The sequence below is a fragment of the Mixophyes fleayi genome, chromosome 6, assembly GCF_038048845.1.
Source record: "Mixophyes fleayi isolate aMixFle1 chromosome 6, aMixFle1.hap1, whole genome shotgun sequence".
NCBI classification, from domain to species: domain Eukaryota; kingdom Metazoa; phylum Chordata; class Amphibia; order Anura; family Limnodynastidae; genus Mixophyes; species Mixophyes fleayi.
This window is the reverse complement of record NC_134407.1, coordinates 10,560,409-10,580,808: the sequence shown is the minus strand read 5'-3', so window position 1 is coordinate 10,580,808 and position 20,400 is coordinate 10,560,409. Positions and strand designations below refer to the sequence as shown.

The following is a 20,400-nucleotide window of genomic DNA, read 5'->3' as shown; positions in this document are numbered from 1 at the left end:
CTGATTTTAGCTATATTATTATACATGTGCTTTCACTAGTATCTACCTGAGAGACTTTTGTTTATTCATGGTGTCTTTAATTCGTGTCTGAATTTGCAATAACTAAACCACAACATGTGATGAGCTCCCACACCAGGTATGAAGATGTCTCGCACAGCTGTGTGCTCTAACTGACGCCTCTCTCATATCTGTGACCTCTAACTGTCACATATCAGGAGGGGTCTCAGTGTCTGGTTCTGCACACACACTCTGTATCTTTCTATCACTGTGATGCTGCTGGCACAATAATACACTGCACTGTCCTGGATGGAGACTTTAGAGATGTTCAGGATGCTTCTCGTGACACTTTCAGGGTGGATGTTTATCCTTTCGTCCTCGAACCCCTTCTCCATTGTTGCTTTTTCCTGATAGTCTGTGTATCCAATAAGAACAAGCTCTTTCCCCTTCTCCTGTCGGTACCACAATTTTCTGTAGTAGCTGGTGTCATGGTGCTCACAGGTCAGAGACACGTCCTTCATAGGATGAACCGACTGCAATTTAGGGTTCTGGATAACATCTGCAGCCAGGCAGACTGCTGGGAGAGAGGACACTTTGTATATCATCATTATATCTTTCACTTATCTACATGTGTGTATCATGTGAGTCATTGTTAGCCTTGTAACCTTATGGTAATGATATAAATATGTTGTTCTATGTATTGTATTATTATTTGTTATTTTTTTCCTCAATTGTACTTGGAAAAATATGTGGATACAATGATTTGATATATGATACGGCTGATTTCATTTAGTAAGAGAAATACATTAGACGATGCCACAAGAACAATGGCTGATCGCACAAATAGACAACTCTACACACACAAATGATCTGTGGGACTCACAATGCAGACACCACAGGGGAATAAGCAGCTGCAGAACCTGTGTCATCTCCAAGGGCTGCAGTTACTTGTGACACATCTGAGCTGCATTGTGGCTGATAACAATACAGGAAGTGACACTGAAAGTCACAGCAAATGGGAACCGCACAAATCCATCCCATAGCTCCACGTCACATAAGAAGCTGCTGTTACAGATAGTTGTTCATTTTGTTTTTAGTTTTCTCTGATAGGTGGAAGCAATGTCAGTTTCCAGCACCTGTAAATCATCAATGTTTCTACACAAGTGAACCTAGAGATGAGCGAGATTGTGGCAAAACTTAGTACGAGTTGAGTTCCGTTATGGAACAAGATGTTTTGTAGAGGTGCAAAGTCCTGGTGATAAAAACTTGTGTTCTGCTGTTGCTGTGGTACTCCGGGAAATACCATTCCACGCTGTGTTTGTAAATTCCACATTCCACAATGTACGGTCAATAAACAGAGTTGGGGGTGACGATGGTGTCATATCATTTACTCTGTGGTGGGATTGGGGGATAACCAGGGAGAAACAGGGGTGGGACAAACATGATAGTGGAACTTTTGCAGGACACACTAAAAGAAAATTCCAATAGCAAAACAAACAAAATTTGAATTTCCTGTGGCTCTTAAACAAAGAAGATTACAGATTGGTGCCTGACAACTAATTATAATCAATAATGAAATCACACAAGTCAAGCAATGCAGTATGAACAGATCTTGCATTATGGTACCAAAGCGCTATAATTAAGTGCTGGTCAATAACATGGCTCACACTGCTTACAAATATATATATATATATATATATATATATACACACATGGTACTTCACCTTTAGATAAAATAAGAATTGGAACTCAAAAATTGATAACATATGCTGGATGAACATTAATAATCTCTAAAGGTTAAAGACTACAGAGGCCACCAGATCGTGCAGGATTCGTCTGTGCTTCTTACACAGAGATGGAGTCTAGTGCTTGTGGAGCGCCCCCTAGTGGTCGTTACCTGCAGTGGGTTATGAGAACAGGTGTGTATCTTGTGTAAGTGGCATTATAGATGTCTACAAGACATTAATTTAGGTAGTTTCACTCTAATATGCAATTTCTCAAAAAGGTTTTTATATGTGTTTTATACATTTTTCATTCCCTAGATGTCAACTAGTTACATAATGTTTAACCAAAATGTAATAACCAGAGTGCACAAGGGGACCTGTGACTCTTCGTGTGGCTGTCACCCTCTGAACTATAATAAATGTATATTTGAATCTTTAGTATTACGCGCTGTAATTACAATTATTACTTACATTGTCTTACGCTACTAGGAACATTGTGTTAATGTGTCTCTGATTGATCATTTGATCTGGTCGGCCAGTAATAGTGACACTTTCTGTAATCAGCTACTAACTGCCGTCATTTCCAGTATTCCGGGAATCACTAATAATTTTTTTCCCAAGAAAAAAAAACTACACAATTTCAAGGACTTTGTGTTGCCTCCTGGCAGGGCCGGATTAACCATTGGACTAACTGGGCTACAGCCCAGGGGCCTCGAGCATCCAGGGGGCCCTTGAAAGTACTCAGCAGCAGTATTGATCGGTCGGGGGCGCCCCCGGCGCGATCAATGCTGCTGAGCACGGTGGGGGGGGCCCTCACAGGGGAATGGAGGCCCCCTTATCCCAGGGGCCTCCATTCCCTTAATCCGGCCCTGCCTCCTGGTGAAGATATTTGGGTGTGAGTCCTGGTGACCTTGGACCTTCCAGGCAGCCACTAAACCTTTATTCAGACAAACCAAACAAATAGTTATCCAACTGATAAGAGTCTAATTGTCCCTTTAATCTTTGCCTTAATTTACAATAACTAAACCACAAAGTGTGATGAGCTCCCATACCAGGTATGTAGATGTCTCACACAGCTGTGTGCTCTAACTGACACCTCTCTCATATCTGTGACCTCTAACTGTCACATATCAGGAGGGGTCTCAGTGTCTGGTTCTGCACACACACTCTGTATCTTTGTATCACTGTGATGCTGCTGGCACAATAATACACTGCACTGTCCTGGATGGAGACTTTAGAGATATTCAGGATGCTTCTCGTGATGCTTTCAGGGTAGATGTTTATCCTTCCGTCCTCGAACCCCTTCTCCATTTCTGCTTCTCCTGTATTGATTGTGTATCCAATAAGAACAAGCTCTTTCCCCTTCTCCTGTCGATACCAATATTTTCTAGAATAGCTGGTGTCCTGGTGCTCACAGGTCAGAGACACGTTCTTCATAGGATGAGCCGGCTGGAATTTAGGGTTCTGGATAACATCTGCAGCCAGGCAGACTGCTGGGAAAGAGGACACTTTGTATATCATCATTATATCTTTCACATATCTACAATGTAATATACATAAGTGTGTATCATGTGAGTCATTGTTAGCTCTGTAACTGTATGGTAGTTATATAAATATACCGTTTCATGTATTGTATTATAATTTATGACATTGTTCCTCAGTTGTACATGGAAAAACATATTGATACAATGAAATATAACAAATGCTTAGCTTGCTGTAGAGAACATATGATACTGATGTTTGCATTTAGTAAGAGATATACATAAGACGATGCAGCAAGAACAATGGCTGATGATCCCACAAATAGACAACTCTACACACAAATGATCTGTGGGACTCACAATGCAGACACCACAGGGGAATAAGGAGCTGCAGAACCTGTGTCATCTCCAAGGGCTGCAGTTACTAGTGACACATCTGAGCTGCATTGTGGCTGATAACAATACAGGAAGTGACGCTGAAAGTCACAGCAAATGGGAACCGCACAAATCCATCCCATAGCTCCACGTCACATAAGAAGCTGTTACTGGTAGTTTTTCATAGTATTTGAGATATATGTTGTGGAAGTCAAATAATTGGATGAAGTAAACCGAATTGATTAATATTGTTTTACCGTGCGATTGTGATTAATATGATGCAATCGCACAAATTAATAACACACACATTTACATTTGCACTTACACTTGTAAATAATACACATTTATTTAGGTTCCAATCCACATTTTTTTTATTAGTAAAATGTATTAGAGATATATGTATATACATAAATATATGTTTATACATAAATGATAATATATTAAAAGTATCTGAGGCTCAGGATATAGGAAATGTATCATGTTTATTGTCATTTTGATCTGCACATTACCATCTCGAATCCACTATTTTCGGCTTTGCGATCGCTTCCTGCGATCAATAGTTATGGAAGTTAAAAGATTAATGATCAAAATGACATTGTGTTTGGAAAACTGATAGGTTGGTACAATCTCTTTTTAGGTCAGTTTTCCCTTAGGCCTCACATGTGCTCAGCTGGTCACACCTTATCAAAGTAATCCTTTGAATTAACCTATGACCAGCAGACATCTGGAACATCATTAACCCTGAGCCAATAAAGACCCCTAGACATGATGCTTGTGTACATAGTGACATCATCAGTAGTTTTTTCTATACTGAAACTGGATATAATCAAGCTGTTTCCCCCTGCTTGCTGTAAATCCTGCTACATTTTGCAATTAAATATCTTTGTGCTTTGGAACCACGATAATCGCATTGGATAATGTTTATTTGGTAAGCGATAAAAATGACTTTAATAATGTGATAAGTGGGAGTAATGTCAGTTTCCAGCACCTGTAAATCATCAATGTTTCTACACAGGTGAATCTAGAGATGAGGGAGATTATGGCCACATTTTGTGAGTTTCATAGTGGAACATTTTGCAGTGGTAAACTCTTTGTGTTCTGTTGTTGCTCCCGAGTTCTGAGAAATACCCTTCCACATTGTATTTGTAGATTCCACAATCCACATTTTGCAAAATATGTAGAAGATACATAGAGCTGAATGAGGACAGTGTCATTTCATTCTAGTCTGTGGCAGAGTTGGGGTATAAAAAGGAAACATTGCGGCAGGAGAAAGAAATGGATGCAAGTTATGATTAGTTATGATTCTCCCAGCTAGATATGACTCTATCAACAGAGCTAATGTCTCTTGTCTTCAATGGTCCCGGCCACTTGACCTTCGGGTGCTCCAGTTTCCTCCCACACTCCAAAAACATACTAGTAGGTTAAGTGGCTGCTATCAAAATTGACCCTAGTCTCTGTGTGTGTGTGTGTGTGTGTGTGTGTGTATGTGTGTGTATGATAGGGAATTTAGACTGTAAGCTCCAATGGGGCAGGGACTTATGTGAGTGAGTTCTCTGTACAGCGCTGCGGAATCAGTGGCGCTATATAAATTGATGATGATGATGATAGATAGATTATATATATATATATTTGTCCTTTTAAAATCCTTTAAAATTATAAAGTGTTTCAATCTTAAAGCAATTGTGTGAGGGGCAGTAACAGTGATATCTGATCTATTTAAAGATAAAACACAGGGTGCTGTGAATGGCTTAGCTCCCCTAGCTCCACTGTGCTGAAGGGATGAGGAGGTGGAGGATGAAGCTACTGCACTGCTGCTGCTGATGGCGATACACCTACCCAGTGGGCTGTTATGGTCATGTAGTCTTTTGATTGACCATCATCCAGTAGCTGTTCTATAAGATGCTGGCTGTCATACTTGGTTCCTCTTGCAAATGTTACTTCACAGACAACTGTTGTTTAAAACTATATTTACTCTTCTGCTCCCCTTATACATATAAGTTCCCCCCCCCCCCCCAGCAGCAGCCATAGTGCACAAGAATGCCTCATGGATATCATGGATGGCATTTGGGAAGTAGATGCGCTTGTACACTATATTGGTGGTACTTTTGAACTTACTTTTATTTGTGAAATAAACCTTTTGCGCTTTGGAACCACAAACTGATCAGACATCCACTTATTTACCATTAATAACATCAAGAGCTGATGTTTTCATATAGATTGACAAATGTTACTTGGATCTATAGCGCCCGTTCTTACACGTTCTGCTACTACAGACAGTATTAGTTCTGGGATGCTCCTGGTTTATAGACTGATCCACGACGGACATTAGGGGCTAGATTTACTAAGCTGCGGGTTTGAAAAAGTGGGGATGTTGCCTATAGCAACCAATCAGATTCTAGCTTTCATTTTGTAGAAGGTACTAAATAAATGAAAGCTAGAATCTGATTGGTTGCTATAGGCAACATCCCCACTTTTTCAAACCCGCAGCTTAGTAAATCTAGCCCTAGGAGTTAAGCTACTTGAAGTTGGAGCTATTTGTAGCTGCCACCACCGCACCACTGGAACGCCAAGGAGATTCAGACACTGTTATACAATATCATTCAAATGGATACAATTGGTTTGTTAAAAAAAAGTGGGGTTTTTTTGTTTCTTTTTGTGCTGTCAAACACTGTGCCCTGTCCTTAGGCCACTTACTAATACAGATTACTATATTACCGCCACCTTTCTTTGTGTTACTGTAAAACTGACATTTTCCTCTGTAGAACTGTCACTTATCGCTATATAACTGTCATTTTACGTTATATGTAACTGTATAACAGTCACTTTTCTCTGTGTGTTACTGTATAACTGTCACTTTTCTCTATACAGCTGTCACTTTTTGATATATGTTACTTTATAACTGTTACATTCTCTGTGTGTTACTGAATAACTGTCACTATTCTCTATAGAACTGTCACTTTTCTCAGTGTGTTACTGTACAGATGTCACTTTCTCTGTGTGTTACTGTATAACTGTCACTTTTCTCTTTGTGTTACTGTATAACTGTCACTTTTCTCTATAGAACTGTCACTTTCCGTTATATGTTACTTTATGACTGTCACTTTCTCTGTGTATTACTGAATAACTGTCACTTTTTTCTATAGAACTGTCACTTTTCTTTGTGTGTTACTGAATAACTGTCAATTTTCTCTACATAAATGTCACTTTTCACTATATGCTACTGTATAACTGTCACCTTTCTCTGTATATAGCTGTCACTCTCCTCTGTATATAGCTGTCACTCTCCTCTGTATATAGCTGTCACTCTCCTCTGTGTAATCCTGAGTGACTCAGGTGTCACTTTGCCTCAGTTCTGCACACTCTCGCCCTGCCGATGTCTCGCTGTATATAGCTGTCACTCTCCTCTGTGTATTACTGAGGTGTCACATTGCCTCAGTTCTGCACACTCTCTCCCTGCCGTTGTCTCACTGTGGATGCTGCTGGCACAGTAATACACCGCACTGTCCTGGATGTGGAGATGAGACATCTGCAGAATGCTTTCCGTGTCTCTCCTGCTGTCTATCTTTATTCTTCCTCCATTAAATGCACTTTCCATTTCAGGAACATTTTCCCTGTATCTGGATCCAATGAGTACCAGCGGCTGCCCTGGCTTCACCTGGCGGTACCAGTACTTCACAGGGTCACTGTGTGCGCAGGTCAGCGTCACATTCTCTCCTAGAGCTGCCGTCTTCCATGGTGGAGTTTGGACAACATCTCCAGCCAGACATACACCTAGTGACAGGGACAGATTGTGAGTGACTATTGCCAAAACCCACTGCCAGACCAGCAGTGAAAGGGTTATGAAACAGAACATTGAATGTATCCAGCTGCAAAATAGCTCTAAATCTGCTATAGAGGATAGGCATGTATTGTGGGACTTGTAGTTCCACAGCACCTGGAGAGGTGCAGGTTACCGATCTCTGCTCTAAACAATGGTGAATCTCTCTCTGGACCAGAATGATAAGTGCAATTACTATTGGCTAAGCCTGAAAATCCTACTGGGACTTGCAGTACTACCACAGTGGGAAATAATGATAAGGGCAATAATTAGTAAAAGAAAAACAAATTGTACACACATACAGTAATTAGAAAATGTAAAGAATAGATTATCGGACATGAGACTCTCCTGCAAGTGGACAAGGCTTTTCTATCCTAAAAATCTGGACTAGAATCAGGAACTTACTAGTGCTTCAATCAGGGGTATAAAGTAAATGACCTGTAAATTTGCACTACTCCAAAACCGTAGAATTCCTGATTAACAGTCAGTCCATTTACATTATGTACTTATGTAACTTTCATAAGATTATTCTACACATTTAATCTAGACAGTTACTCTCTGAAAAATCTACTCTTCTTAACGGAAATTAGAGCTACAATAATTTGGATCTTGTCCAATCCCTCATTCCTCGCACTGCTCGGTTTCCATCTCTCAGTGTGTCCAGCAAACACAGTTACAAAAAAACAAGTGATACAATGATACACAAACACACAGGCTCACCACAAAGATATGTAAGTGTTTTCCTTACAGAGGAAATATCCCAGGGTGAAGAGCGAGAGAAGAACTGTTGCCATTTCACATAAGATTTGTAGACTGGAAGCAGCTACCGGGCAGGATATGGTGTAAGTCACAGGAAACTGACTGAGATGACAATCTGCCGCTATATAGAATGAACACAGCTCTAGGGTTGCTCAGATGATTTCTTTGGCAGAATTTATTTATGCTAAACTCCAAATGGAAAGCGACTTAAGCAGAAGGTTCTGAAAATGCTTCAGCCATGATCTGGTGTGTTGCTCTGTTAATGGTTTATACAGCTGCTCCTGTAGTTGCCTTACATGTAAGACTATTACACACACATATGTGTCCCAAAATAGTGTCCTACTGGGCAAAGATTGATCTGCTTTGGCAGAAAGATGCATGTAACAATGGCTACACATGGGGAGTTCTGTGGGTTTTATCAGGCAGCACGGTGGCTCAGTGGTTAGCACCACTGCCTCACAGCACTGGGGTCATTAGTTCAATTCCCAACCATGGCCTTATATATGTGGAGTTTGTATGTTCTCCCTATGTTTGCGTGGAATTCTTCCGGGTGCTCTGGTTTCCCCCCACACTCCAAAAACATAGTAATAGGTTAATTGGCTGCTATCAAATTGACCCTAGTTTCTCTGTGTGTGTTAAGTATTTAGACTGTAAACAATAGAGCAGGGACTGATGTGAGTGAGTTCTCTGTACAGCACTGTGGAATTAGTGGTTCTATATAAATAAATGGTGTTGATAATGATGATGGGTCATTCGTCGACCTTGAAGCACAGATCACAATTTAAAGCTTTGCAATCTGATTTAGCCCTGCAATCTACCAACCAGATCAGGACAGCTGTACAGACACCTTAAAGCTGGACTGTCCCACCTAAATTGGGACAGTTGGAGGTATGGAAACCTTTCTGGGATTACTAGTGCACCAAAACAGGGAAGACCAGCTAACGTTTGGCCAAGAGAACCACCAAAAGTAAGTGGCTTGCACACTACTTAGTAATAACGGGTACCAGGCACTGATTTATGGACTGGTTACAAACTCAGGCCCAGGACTCTCAAGCTCTTTGTTTTATCATTATATCCCCTTTTTGTTCCTTATTCCAGGCAGACAAGAGAGGCTCAGGCAATATTGTCTACTGACATGTTATGCAATTCTGATAAATATAAAGAGACTAGTAGCATCTATAAGGCAGAGGGGGTCAGGAATTAAAAAATTTGGGGTCCATTACTCTATTAAGAACCCAAAAAATTGGTGTATGCTGAAAAGTTGGTTGTTATTCAGTGGCGCATGCTTACACTTGTAGTCCTACTACTGGTGACCCCATCATGAAATAGCGAGCATTGTCCTGTCATAAGTAAATTATTGCCCCATTATAAATCAAATAGTATTGCACCCACAATAAAATGATAAATTAATATTGCCCCCGTAATGAAATAATACATTAATTTTGCCCCTGTAGTAAATTAATGAATTAATATGGGCTCCTTAAGAAATAAATAATTATTGCCCCCATAATTAATAAGTCAGCTAGTTTGCCTGTCAGAAACATGTCTAAAAAAATCTGTCTTTTCTTATGATGGCTTTGCCTAAGTCACATGTGTTTTTTGTGCAAACCGCCGCACATCGGATATGGTTTGAGTGTTCACCAGCCAAACCGCAGGTTGATGAATCATTCCGTGTCTACTTTTATTCCATTGTAGAAAAAGCCCATTTTTAAGCAGGGCCACTAGATGGCGATATGGTATTGATGTTTACTCACTAGCCCAATTTCTGCCCTCTCTTACAAGAATGGAAGCTCTTAGTTGGTATTTGCCCACAGCAGCACTTCCCATGGAATAAGATAAACCTGGTTTTACTGCTTTTTTTCTTTTAAACTTTTAAACTTATTTTTCTCAAGTCGTCCAAATACCTGGACATTGATTTTTCAGGTGCATATTTATTATGAGTTATTTACAATAGCCTGGAACTGCACAGCCTATAAATGCATTTTAAACAATAATACTATGTGTACATGTGCAATTTCTGCCTCTATTAGCTTCATACTTGGTCGATCACCTTTAAGTTATGAGGACTGTCGTGAACATAGAAAACTTACAGTTATCTATAAGGGACAGTGGCGGATCCAGGGGGGGGCGATCGGGGCGGCGGCGATTGGGGCGATCTCCCCCCCCTAGCAGGGGCTTGCTGCCGGCGGCTGCACACTATGTGCAGGTCCGTTCAGCAGTGACAGGCAGGGACAGTGTGCTGCCCGGCTGCTCTGATTGTGTTTTAAACACAATCAGAGCATCCGGGCAGCACACTGTCACTACCTGTCACTGCTGAACGGACCTGCAAATAGTATGCAACCGCCGGCAGCCTCAGATGTAAAAAGGGGGCGTGGCCTAAATCGCCCCCCTAAATCGCCCCGGGTAGAAGAATTCTCTAGATCCGCCCCTGATAAGGGATAAATCATAACTGCAGTGTAACTATGTTATACCAAATGAATCCATTGATAAGTTTAGCTACAGTGTAAAATGTGAAGACAGTCTGTTGTATGCGTATTTCCTGACACAAGTTAGTTTTTGGACACCTGAATAGACTTTGTGGGGTCGGTCACAGCTGGACATCCTTGCAGCCCAAGGCAGCATTTGGAAGGCCTATACAGGTATTTAGAAATATGAGCTTCAAAGGAAAATGCCTTCATAGTTAATATTTTTGGAAATCCGGCTTCAACTCCATACTGAGGAGCATAAATCACACCAGGGTTGTGAATGACAGTTACAGGTGGTACCCGGGAAAAGCTAAAATCACATATCTTTGGAAAAGGTATGTCACATTGTCAAAATTTCATCACGTTTGTTATCAAAAGATGGACAAATTCATAAGGGATTTATTAATTATAAAATTGGGTCTGTGTGACACTCCACAGAAAAGTTAGGTCGCATAGTAGAATTGAGTAGTAAATCAGAAAACATGCAAAGGGTGATTGAAAAAGTGTCACAGGCCACAATCCCCCGAGGGTAGGAAGAGGTGTGGAAGTGTCTTTAAAAAGCTGAAACCAGTTACAGCAAACAGACTTTTTGGGAAATCAATTCACATTGATAAGATGTCCATCTTCCAAGCCAATTTCTCTTGGCCAGTGAAGGGAATTCACATAAGTGATTCTCTGAATGTAACCCCTTTTATTTGAAACCGCTTTGCTTGTTATGTCAATCTATTAATCGTTTATTCATTATTTTTTATTATATCCGTATGCCCTGTACTTTTGTATATTAAATCTATAATTTAATATGTTGCGTCCTTGATACTCTAACAAATCCAGTAGCCTGTTAAGAAGAATATAGCTCGGCCAAGTTAACCCTTTGAATGCCAGTGTGTGATTTGTTGATACATTTGATTATCAAGCTGTGTGTGCTTGCATTTACATTTGTGAAACAGTCTGGAGGTGTGAAGAGTTAACCCTTTGCTTGCTGGTGTGGATCTTGCTAGTCTGTGGATAGCTAGAAGCCTTGTGTGCCAGTCTGGGACAGAATATTGGGGTCCTATTGCCCGTATTCAATAGGTGGTGGCAGACCTGAAGTGTGTGAGGTGTGAGTGCTGTTTTGGGGCGATTCAGTAGGTCTATAACCTGTGTGATAGGTAAAGAGAGACTGCGGGATGGAATCGTGTGACGTCCAATAGCAAACATGCCAAAGTCACGGCAGCTGGGAGCGTGTTCATGACAAGGACCTATAATGAAGTGTAAGCGTTTCCGCTGTGATTTTTGCAGTCTTAATAAAAGCCACAAGATTTCACCATTTTTTTATACATTGAATTCTGATTAGAAAGTATCATAACTAGGAATATTTTAAATAAACCAATAGTCTTGGGGGATTGTGTCCCTATGCACACCTGACTTCCTGTCTTGAAGTTTATTGGAGCCTCTCTAAGTTTGAAATGGCTGATACCAGAAAACAACTTGCTTCCAATTGGAGATGTAAATCATACTTGCCTACCCTCTCGAATTTCGGGGAACTCTCCCAGAGTAATCCATCCACTTCCCCAGTGAAGCCATTGCACCTCCACCTGCACTGCGATAAACTGAATTGTGGAATTAGCAGAGGTGGTGGGATCATGTTGGCGCCAACCGCATTGACACGCCTCCACATCAGTATTTGTTTCTTTCAAAATTGTATTGCTCTGTTTGTAGTGTGAGATTAGTGGGGTTAAATCCAGAAACTGCTCACATGACTCAGTGACACTACTTAATAAAATTTTATTGGCTGGTTGTTAACCAGTGTTAGGTTTTTTTGCAAGTGTGGTTTGTTCCAAGTGTGTATGTAGATTTATATAGCATAGCAAGAGTTAAACAAGAGATGAACAGGAGAGAAACATTCTATCTGGAAGAGTAACTACAGCAGGACAACATCCAACGCTCCCTTGTGCTTTCCTGCTATCTTCCACCTCTGCGTGGCCTGGACACTCCCTGCTGAGCTATTGTAGCCATGCTTCTTATAGCTACTATTCAACTATAATGTGTCTTACATTTTGCTGCCCTTTGTGTTCTTACCTTGAATCAACACATGCTGCTTCCATTTGCATGGATTCTCCTATTGGATCTCCAGTTCCCCATTGCCCAGTGATCATCCACAGCCACCTTGAGTGCACCTTCATATCATGCCTAAACTTATTTAGGTCCTCAGCACTCCAGTCCCCAGGAACTGCTCACCTGTATTGTAACTTGGTTCTTACATATCCTGGACTGCAACTCTGGCCAGTACTCATCTGCCTACTTCTTCACTATGCCCCTCAGCTTTCTGCTCTATCTTTACCTGGCTGCACCTCATTATGGCTCTGCTATTACTGCTTTGTGACTGTCACACCTTCCTGTGCTTTACTCACCTAGGCCTCATTACTACTGTCTTAACTCCACTCCACTTCCTTGCTGATCATATTAACTATTTTTCATCCCATTTATTTCCTGCAACCTCTCTCTTATCTCCCTCTATTCACCTTATCATTTATTGCCAATACCTCACCTCACTTCTAACCTCTCACTGCCCTTCTTTATCAGTCATACTTTAACTACACAATCTCAGGCTTATCATTCTTTGCTACTCTCTCCCTTCTGTTATCTCCCTTCTCCTTCCTGCTCCCCTTGTCCTATCTTGCTATTACCCCATCTTCCTCCCGCTCCCCTCTCCTCCTCCTTTAACATCCCTATTAACAATCCCTCCGACCCACTGCTTCCAAACTTCTCTCCCTCTTCTCCCTCAGTCTCTCTCAATGGACCTCCTCTCTCCCCCCACAGCAGGGACACTCGCTTGATCTGGCCTTTTCCTACCGATTCAGTGGCTCTAACTTCAACAATTCATTTTCCCTTTCTCTTGCCACCATCTCCTCTCTTTTAGCATCTCTCCATCCCTCCAACTTTCCCCCTCCCCATAAGTTACTCTCAGCAGGCGCAAATTGTACATCATTGATCCTCCTTCTTTCTTCTCCTCCCTGGTCTCACTTTTCTCTCAAATGACCACTCTGTTAAATCTTCTCATCCTTCTTGACCTCGTTGCTGGCTTCACAACTTAGGCTGGGTACACACTACAAAAAAATTCTCCCAATGCCATATCCGTAACGATTTTACCAACGACTGAAAGAAAAAAAGTTCCGATCAGCCTGCAGATTCCTGTGTACACAATATTGAAATTTTGCACGATTTACCATCAGATCTGTGCTCTTTATCTGTCATAACAATCGGCTGAAAAGATGGTGACTCTGCACACGCCATAGAGATCTATGGACAATGCCGGTCCTGAGTGCTTACACACTGCAGCATTAGACTGACATTGTTCCATCAATGACTGACATTTTTAGTCCAGTTTAAAATTCAAATGAAACGACACAATGGGCTTTGGAACAATAATCATTCATCGTTGGAGCGTACACACTAATGCGATATCGGGCCGATCAGTCATTTATTGAGCAATTGGCACAATAAACGGTTGAAAACCCTGTAGTGTGTACCCAGCATTACTCTCACTAGTACTGTATCAATCTTATTTGGAGCTGCACTCCCTCAGCAGACCAGATAAGTGCCTCTGCATGGCATGTTTGCAGTAAATAGACATTACTTTATCTTTATGGCAGATTATAGAATGCGGAGCAAATTGAATTTTTTTTTTTATTGCAGTAACATGTCAGCCAGAAAAATCAATGTGAATGAATACTTTCGTGTCAAAACAGACAAAAGTATTATAGGAGTGATACCTTTATTGGCTAACCAAAATACATTTTTATATTTGCTAGCTTTCAGAGCACAGAGCCCCCTTCATCAGGCAAGTTTACAAATGAATGACTGAGAAGGGCACAACATTTAAGAGATGTTACATCAAGCAATTTGTGCAGGGGGGAGGATACATCATAAAGATAAGCTAAAATAATAAAATGGAGGTTTTCGTTACGGATGAAAGAGTGAAAGTCCTAAGAGTTCAGAGATCTGGAGTCACTCTGCTGTGGGTTGTGAAGTGTGTCCATGTAGTGGGTCATATGTCCACGCCGCCATCATGATTTGGCCATGCCCCCATAGTAACATGGCCACACCCCCTCTCCTAACACTGCAGCACCTGGTGCGCTGCAGCCGTTCACTGCTGCTCTGCTCAGTTATGCAACGGACAGAACAAAGCCTTATATTTAGGACTGTCCCACCAAAAACAGAACAGTGAGAAGGTGCTAGAGGTAAATTCTGCTCATTATCTGTGTCAACAGCTGTGTATCTTGGTGGCCATTTAGGAGGGGTGTGTTAGTCATTTTGTTTAGGGGCACACTGGGGGCCTGATTCATCAAGGTACGCAAACGCATACGCATCTGTGTTTCATACTTTGAGTGACGCAAACCATTATATTTGCGTTGGAGTTTGAGATTGAGTTGACTTTGAGTGCCGTATCTGCTCTGTTTGCGCTGCGTATGTGGTGTTTTACGTAGCTCAAGTCCCGTTTAGCACATGCGTATGCGTTTGCGTACCTTGATGAATCAGGCCCTGGGAATTCATGATGGAGTGGTGGCCATTTTTTGCAAGTGGGTACTAGAGAAATTGCTGCAGTGCGACACTGTGTGAGGTGAGAGATTATTGTTATCACTGTTATTGTTAGTTTCTATTTATAAATCTCCACAAATGGTCCGCAGAGTCTTACATAGGGGATGAACAGAGTGCACATTTAACAGAATTACACAATGCACAGATATCTATGAATAATACATTACTACACAATCCAAAATTATATAAACTTCATACCACAGATTCATTTCTTCCAAGCACAAAACCTCTCAACAGGCATAATCACAATTTCTTACCATCTATTCAATAAAAACACCACAACTTCAATTTTGGTTAAATAAGTCACAGTTTATTAATAATTATTTATAAACCTGGTAGCGACGAGAGCACATGCCGCCAGCTAACAACTAATAGCTGAACCAAACAGTGTACGGCCATAGGCCTACCACTGGTACTAGTCCCTTACGATTGGCCGGTGCTAAATCTGGCAAAATTGTGACCACACCCCTTCTGGGTTCACGATGAAGTGCCGTACAATACAGGACAAAGGGTACCCACGCAGGGTAAACAAGAACCAGGGTGCTTCAAAGGGAGTAGTGACATTAGGCCGATCAGTGATAACACCGTATGCCCTAGTTGCCGACTGCAAGAACTCTTACGCCTAACTGTGCCTGCTCTGTAACCAGAAAAAGGAATGTTAACATATTAAAAACACAAGGGACGGTGGGAGGGGAATTCTGCGATAGAAGAGGATCCAGCATCCTTTGCATCGGAATATCTGGGTACACATCCCAACTACTCCCACAGGATTCTATTGGCTGGAGAGATATAACAACTTAACACTTAATAGGTAAGTGCTTGATTTCTGAACATGTGGACAAGTTTAAGTCCGTTCGGCTTAATGTGCCTCACTTTACATAATGACGAGTAACCAACACATTAACAGAGTATAAACAGAGAACATAAAACACAGAATAGATTAAATAGAGAAATTTGGAAAGCGGTGTTAGAGGAAACAGATGACAGTTTAGGAAAAGAATAAGAACCCAATATAAACGTATACATTTCCGTTGACTGCAAATGAAGAGGAGATAAGAAAGAGAGGGAAATTCAGAGAATAGAACAAGGAAACGGAATCATTTACTTACCAGGTGTGTCACAGGGAGCCTTCTGCCATTACCTGAGGAGCCTTTGACCCTGTAATAGTGTGTTACTAGAATTCTGAGCTTGCACTGCGTAGAAATATTGTTACAAAACTGTGAGCTCAGGAAAGCATAAAGTCGGCCATGTTGGTGTGAGCTCAATATTGATCCTCTTGCCCTTGTTGAAATTTTGTTTAGTTGATAAAAGATTGTAGGGGTGATTTACAATGCACAAAACATCCACTGCACATTGAAAGTCAGCTTTGGTGCTGCCATGCACCTCAGTTTATGTGGTGCTCCTGGATTTCAGCCAAAATGCCTAGTCTGAGCAAGATGGCGGCATTAACTAGGAGAAGTTTGTGCAAGCCGAGGGAAGCCGCTGGGTTGAGTGAGGGAATTCTTAGCAAAAGAGACAAGATTTTCTTTTGTGGTATGATAAAGGAGTGGGTGAATTCTTAGGACTCGAACCTCCATTTAGTCCCAGCCATGGGACTGTAAAACCTAAATCTCTGCTTTGCAGAGTGTACTGTGGAGCCACCCTGCACTGTGTACAGTAAGAGGATTGAGGCAGAGTATCCTGTGTGAGATCCCGTGGACAATTATGTAACATCTGCCACCAGGCAACGGGGAGAATTAAAATAAATATAGAAGCCTGCCCTGGCTGACAGTACATATCCCAAAATCCCTGGCAGCCGTAAAGATATTTCTCAATTGCACCAGAACTGAAAATGGAGTGTGTCAGTTACAGTCGAGAGAGGAGGAATCATGGTTTTACTGAACACCAGGGTCAGGGACAGAGGAGACAGACCTATGTGAGGAGGAGAAAACTAATTGAGACAGATCTTTGAGAAGACAGATATATTTTAATTATAGATGAGAGGTTCGGATTTGATGAATCAACGATGGGGATCCGAGTGAAACGGAGTCATGTTCGTGCACCAATTTCTGATTTCAAAACGAGGCAAAATGCCGTTTCCAGGAACTTTTTTTTAGCAAACCTCGCAATATATATATATATATATATATATATATATATATATATATATAAATAATATATCTATAAATACTATATTTATTATGTTCTGTTAATGCGGTGTAAGAAATATGTAAAACAGACAGTTCAGATAGGCCAATAGTTGCCCTTCCTACACATGTAAGTATGTATAATACTCGTATTGATGTAGATTTGTTTGCCCAAAACACATGTCTTGACAATGCAATTAAAAGTCCACATGCTGAGAAATTAAGAGGACAGATTTTGGCCCTGGCAAAGAATTCATCTAGAGATGAAGATATGATGGCAGATGATTTAAGTGATGGCGTTAGAAAGAATACAGACTGATTAATTATTTTTGGAATTGAATAGGAGAAAGCAAATGCAATGATGACAAAATTACAAAATCCTTCATTAAGACAGCTGGCTGCAGACCAGGGGAGAGCTGGGAAATTTTAGCCCCGGGGGGCAAGAATCGACTCAGCAGCCTATTAGGAATATTTCAAAGGAAAAAAATGCAGATAGCCCAGTGACGCAGCCCAAGGTAGCCCACTATGGGACCGGCCTGGGGGGCAGATACTGCCCTGCCTCCCAGCCTTGCCTGCCCCTGCTGCATGCTTTGGACAAAATTGGTGACAATTGAGACAGTTGTGAAGGTATCATTAGAAAATAGTCTGGAAATGACTGGTAAAGAATGTTAATGCTATATAGGAGCAAAACAGCTATATAGGAGCAAAAACAGCTATATAGGAGCAAAACAGCTATATAGGAGCAAAACAGCTATATAGGAGCAAAAACAGCTATATAGGAGCAAAACAGCTATATAGGAGCAAAAACAGCTATATAGGAGCAAAACAGCTATATAGGAGCAAAAACAGCTATATAGGAGCAAAAACAGCTATATAGGAGCAAAACAGCTATATAGGAGCAAAAACAGCTATATAGGAGCAAAACAGCTATATAGGAGCAAAACAGCTATATAGGAGCAAAAACAGCTATATAGGAGCAAAACAGCTATATAGGAGCAAAAACAGCTATATATAAGCAAAACAGCTATATAGGAGCAAAAACAGCTATATAGGAGCAAAACAGCTATATAGGAGCAAAAACAGCTCCAAATTACATTATTTCACCTATTTTTAACAATTTTTAATTAAATCCAGATCCAAAACCAAAACATTGGGGTCAGCGCAACAACTCTAGTAAATCTAGCCCAAAGTGTCTGTCAGGAGAAACAGAATTGTGAAAAAAAACAACCCTCTAGTTAAAGAAACAGTGAGAAAAACGGTATTAGTTTAATCAAACCCTGGTTCTTGTGAGTAAATCTGAGAAACATATCCTTATATTACATAAACCTAAAGTGAAAGGGAGCTATAGATGTAACACCTGCATCAATATAAATATTTAATGCAAAGACTGTGGTATAAATTCATTCAAGATATCATCTACATCAGTCTAATTATTTATTTCAGAGACTGTGATATAGGTCCATTCAATATATTATCTGAGTCATTACAAATACTTATTTCAGAGACTGAATTATGTATCAATTTGCTATATCATCTGCATCAGTAGTGTATGGAAGTCAAATACATATCTGGAGAAAATAAAATGTACATATAACTAAGTGAGAAATAGCTGCCAACATTACTATTAGTGCACCAACGACAGCCGGGCCTGGAAGTGAGGGATATTGCAAGAATCTATACTGGGAACTATGAAGTTTTAAGTGTGTTATAATATTAATTAGTTAACATTTATTTTAAGTAATGAGTGCAATTTAGTATTACTTTCAAGTGATTACAAAGTAATTTAGTGTGATATGATCATTATATAGCTGTTGGACATAGTGATATTTTATAGTGAGTTAGGATTAGTTTATATAGGGGTTTTTGTAGTTTATTAGAAATAGTTAGCATAATATCAAAATAACATGGATACAATAATAACCAATTTTATATATAATATATCTGTATTGAGTCTAATACTCAACCTCATAAATGTGTTTTATTGTGATTGTGATTTTATTTACTATTTATTGCATAATTGTACATCTATTTAAAAAATATATTGTCAAAGGAAATATTTTTATATAAAAGAACAATCTTATCATGTGTCAGAGTTGTGTGAAGTGTGTGTGGTTTCTGGGGGTCCGCAAGTCGTTCCCGGTGGTCATTACATCCAAGTCCAAACATACCCAGACTATGAAGACTTGGGGCTAGATTTACTAAGCTGCGGGTTTGAATGAGTGGGGATGTTGCCTATAGCAACCAATCAGATTCTAGCTGTCATTTTGTAGAAAGTACTAAATAAATGAAAGCTAGAATCTGATTGGTTGCTATAGGCAACATCCCCACTTTTTCAAACCCGCAGCTTAGTAAATCTAGCCCTGGTGTTAGATATGCAGATCTTTAACAAACCACAGAGGAGTGAGTGGAGGGTACACTTCATACACACAACCTTGCCTCATTTTTTTTATTTTAAACACTTAACTCTTCCAACCATTTCCCCATATCAAGCTTACCTGCCTATCCCCATGCCATTATTTTGAAAACAGTGTATTTATTACTGCTCCACCAGACACTGTGAGCCTGAGTCATTAAGGAGGGCAAAGAATAAAAAAGGAGTAACTTTGCACCTGGTAAAAACCATGTTGCATTGCAGGGGGAGGTAAATTTAAAATGTGGGGACAGATTTATAGTTGGGTAGGGCATGTCCTAGATTAACTTTACATTTCAGTGAACAAATAAAGCTCTCAAGTATTTGAGTGCTACATGAAAAAGCAGCCAGAATTTTTATATAGTAAACTTATTTGCACCCCTTTACTCCTTTTTTTTTTCTTTAATGACTTAGGCCCTATATATATATATATATATATATATATATATATATATATATATATATATTTGGTATACATTGCACCAACAAATAAAGTTATGTATTTAGCTCTGGTGACTTGAAGTACTTTACATTATGGGCCTGATACATCAAGGAACGTAAATGCCGATATGTGCCGAATTTTGTGTAGAATAAACGCGCAGAACCGGTCTATATGTCAGTGAACGCAGCAACCTCCAATTCATCTTTAAGCTCAATACTATATATAT

General features: G+C 40.3%; 1 long non-coding RNA gene across 3 annotated transcripts; it reads right to left on the bottom strand.

The window, feature by feature from the left end:
* Positions 1-1,692: 1,692 nt before the first annotated feature.
* Positions 1,693-8,410, bottom strand: LOC142160768 (uncharacterized). Of its 3 annotated transcripts, none has more exons than XR_012693303.1 (3): positions 8,115-8,410; positions 3,563-7,348; positions 1,693-3,214 (listed from the first exon to the last, which is right to left on the bottom strand). It is a non-coding gene; the product is annotated as an uncharacterized LOC142160768 (long non-coding RNA). The 3 variants fall into 3 exon arrangements; XR_012693304.1 differs by having other exon boundaries at positions 1,693-3,211; XR_012693305.1 differs by having other exon boundaries at positions 8,143-8,410.
* Positions 8,411-20,400: the final 11,990 nt, after the last annotated feature.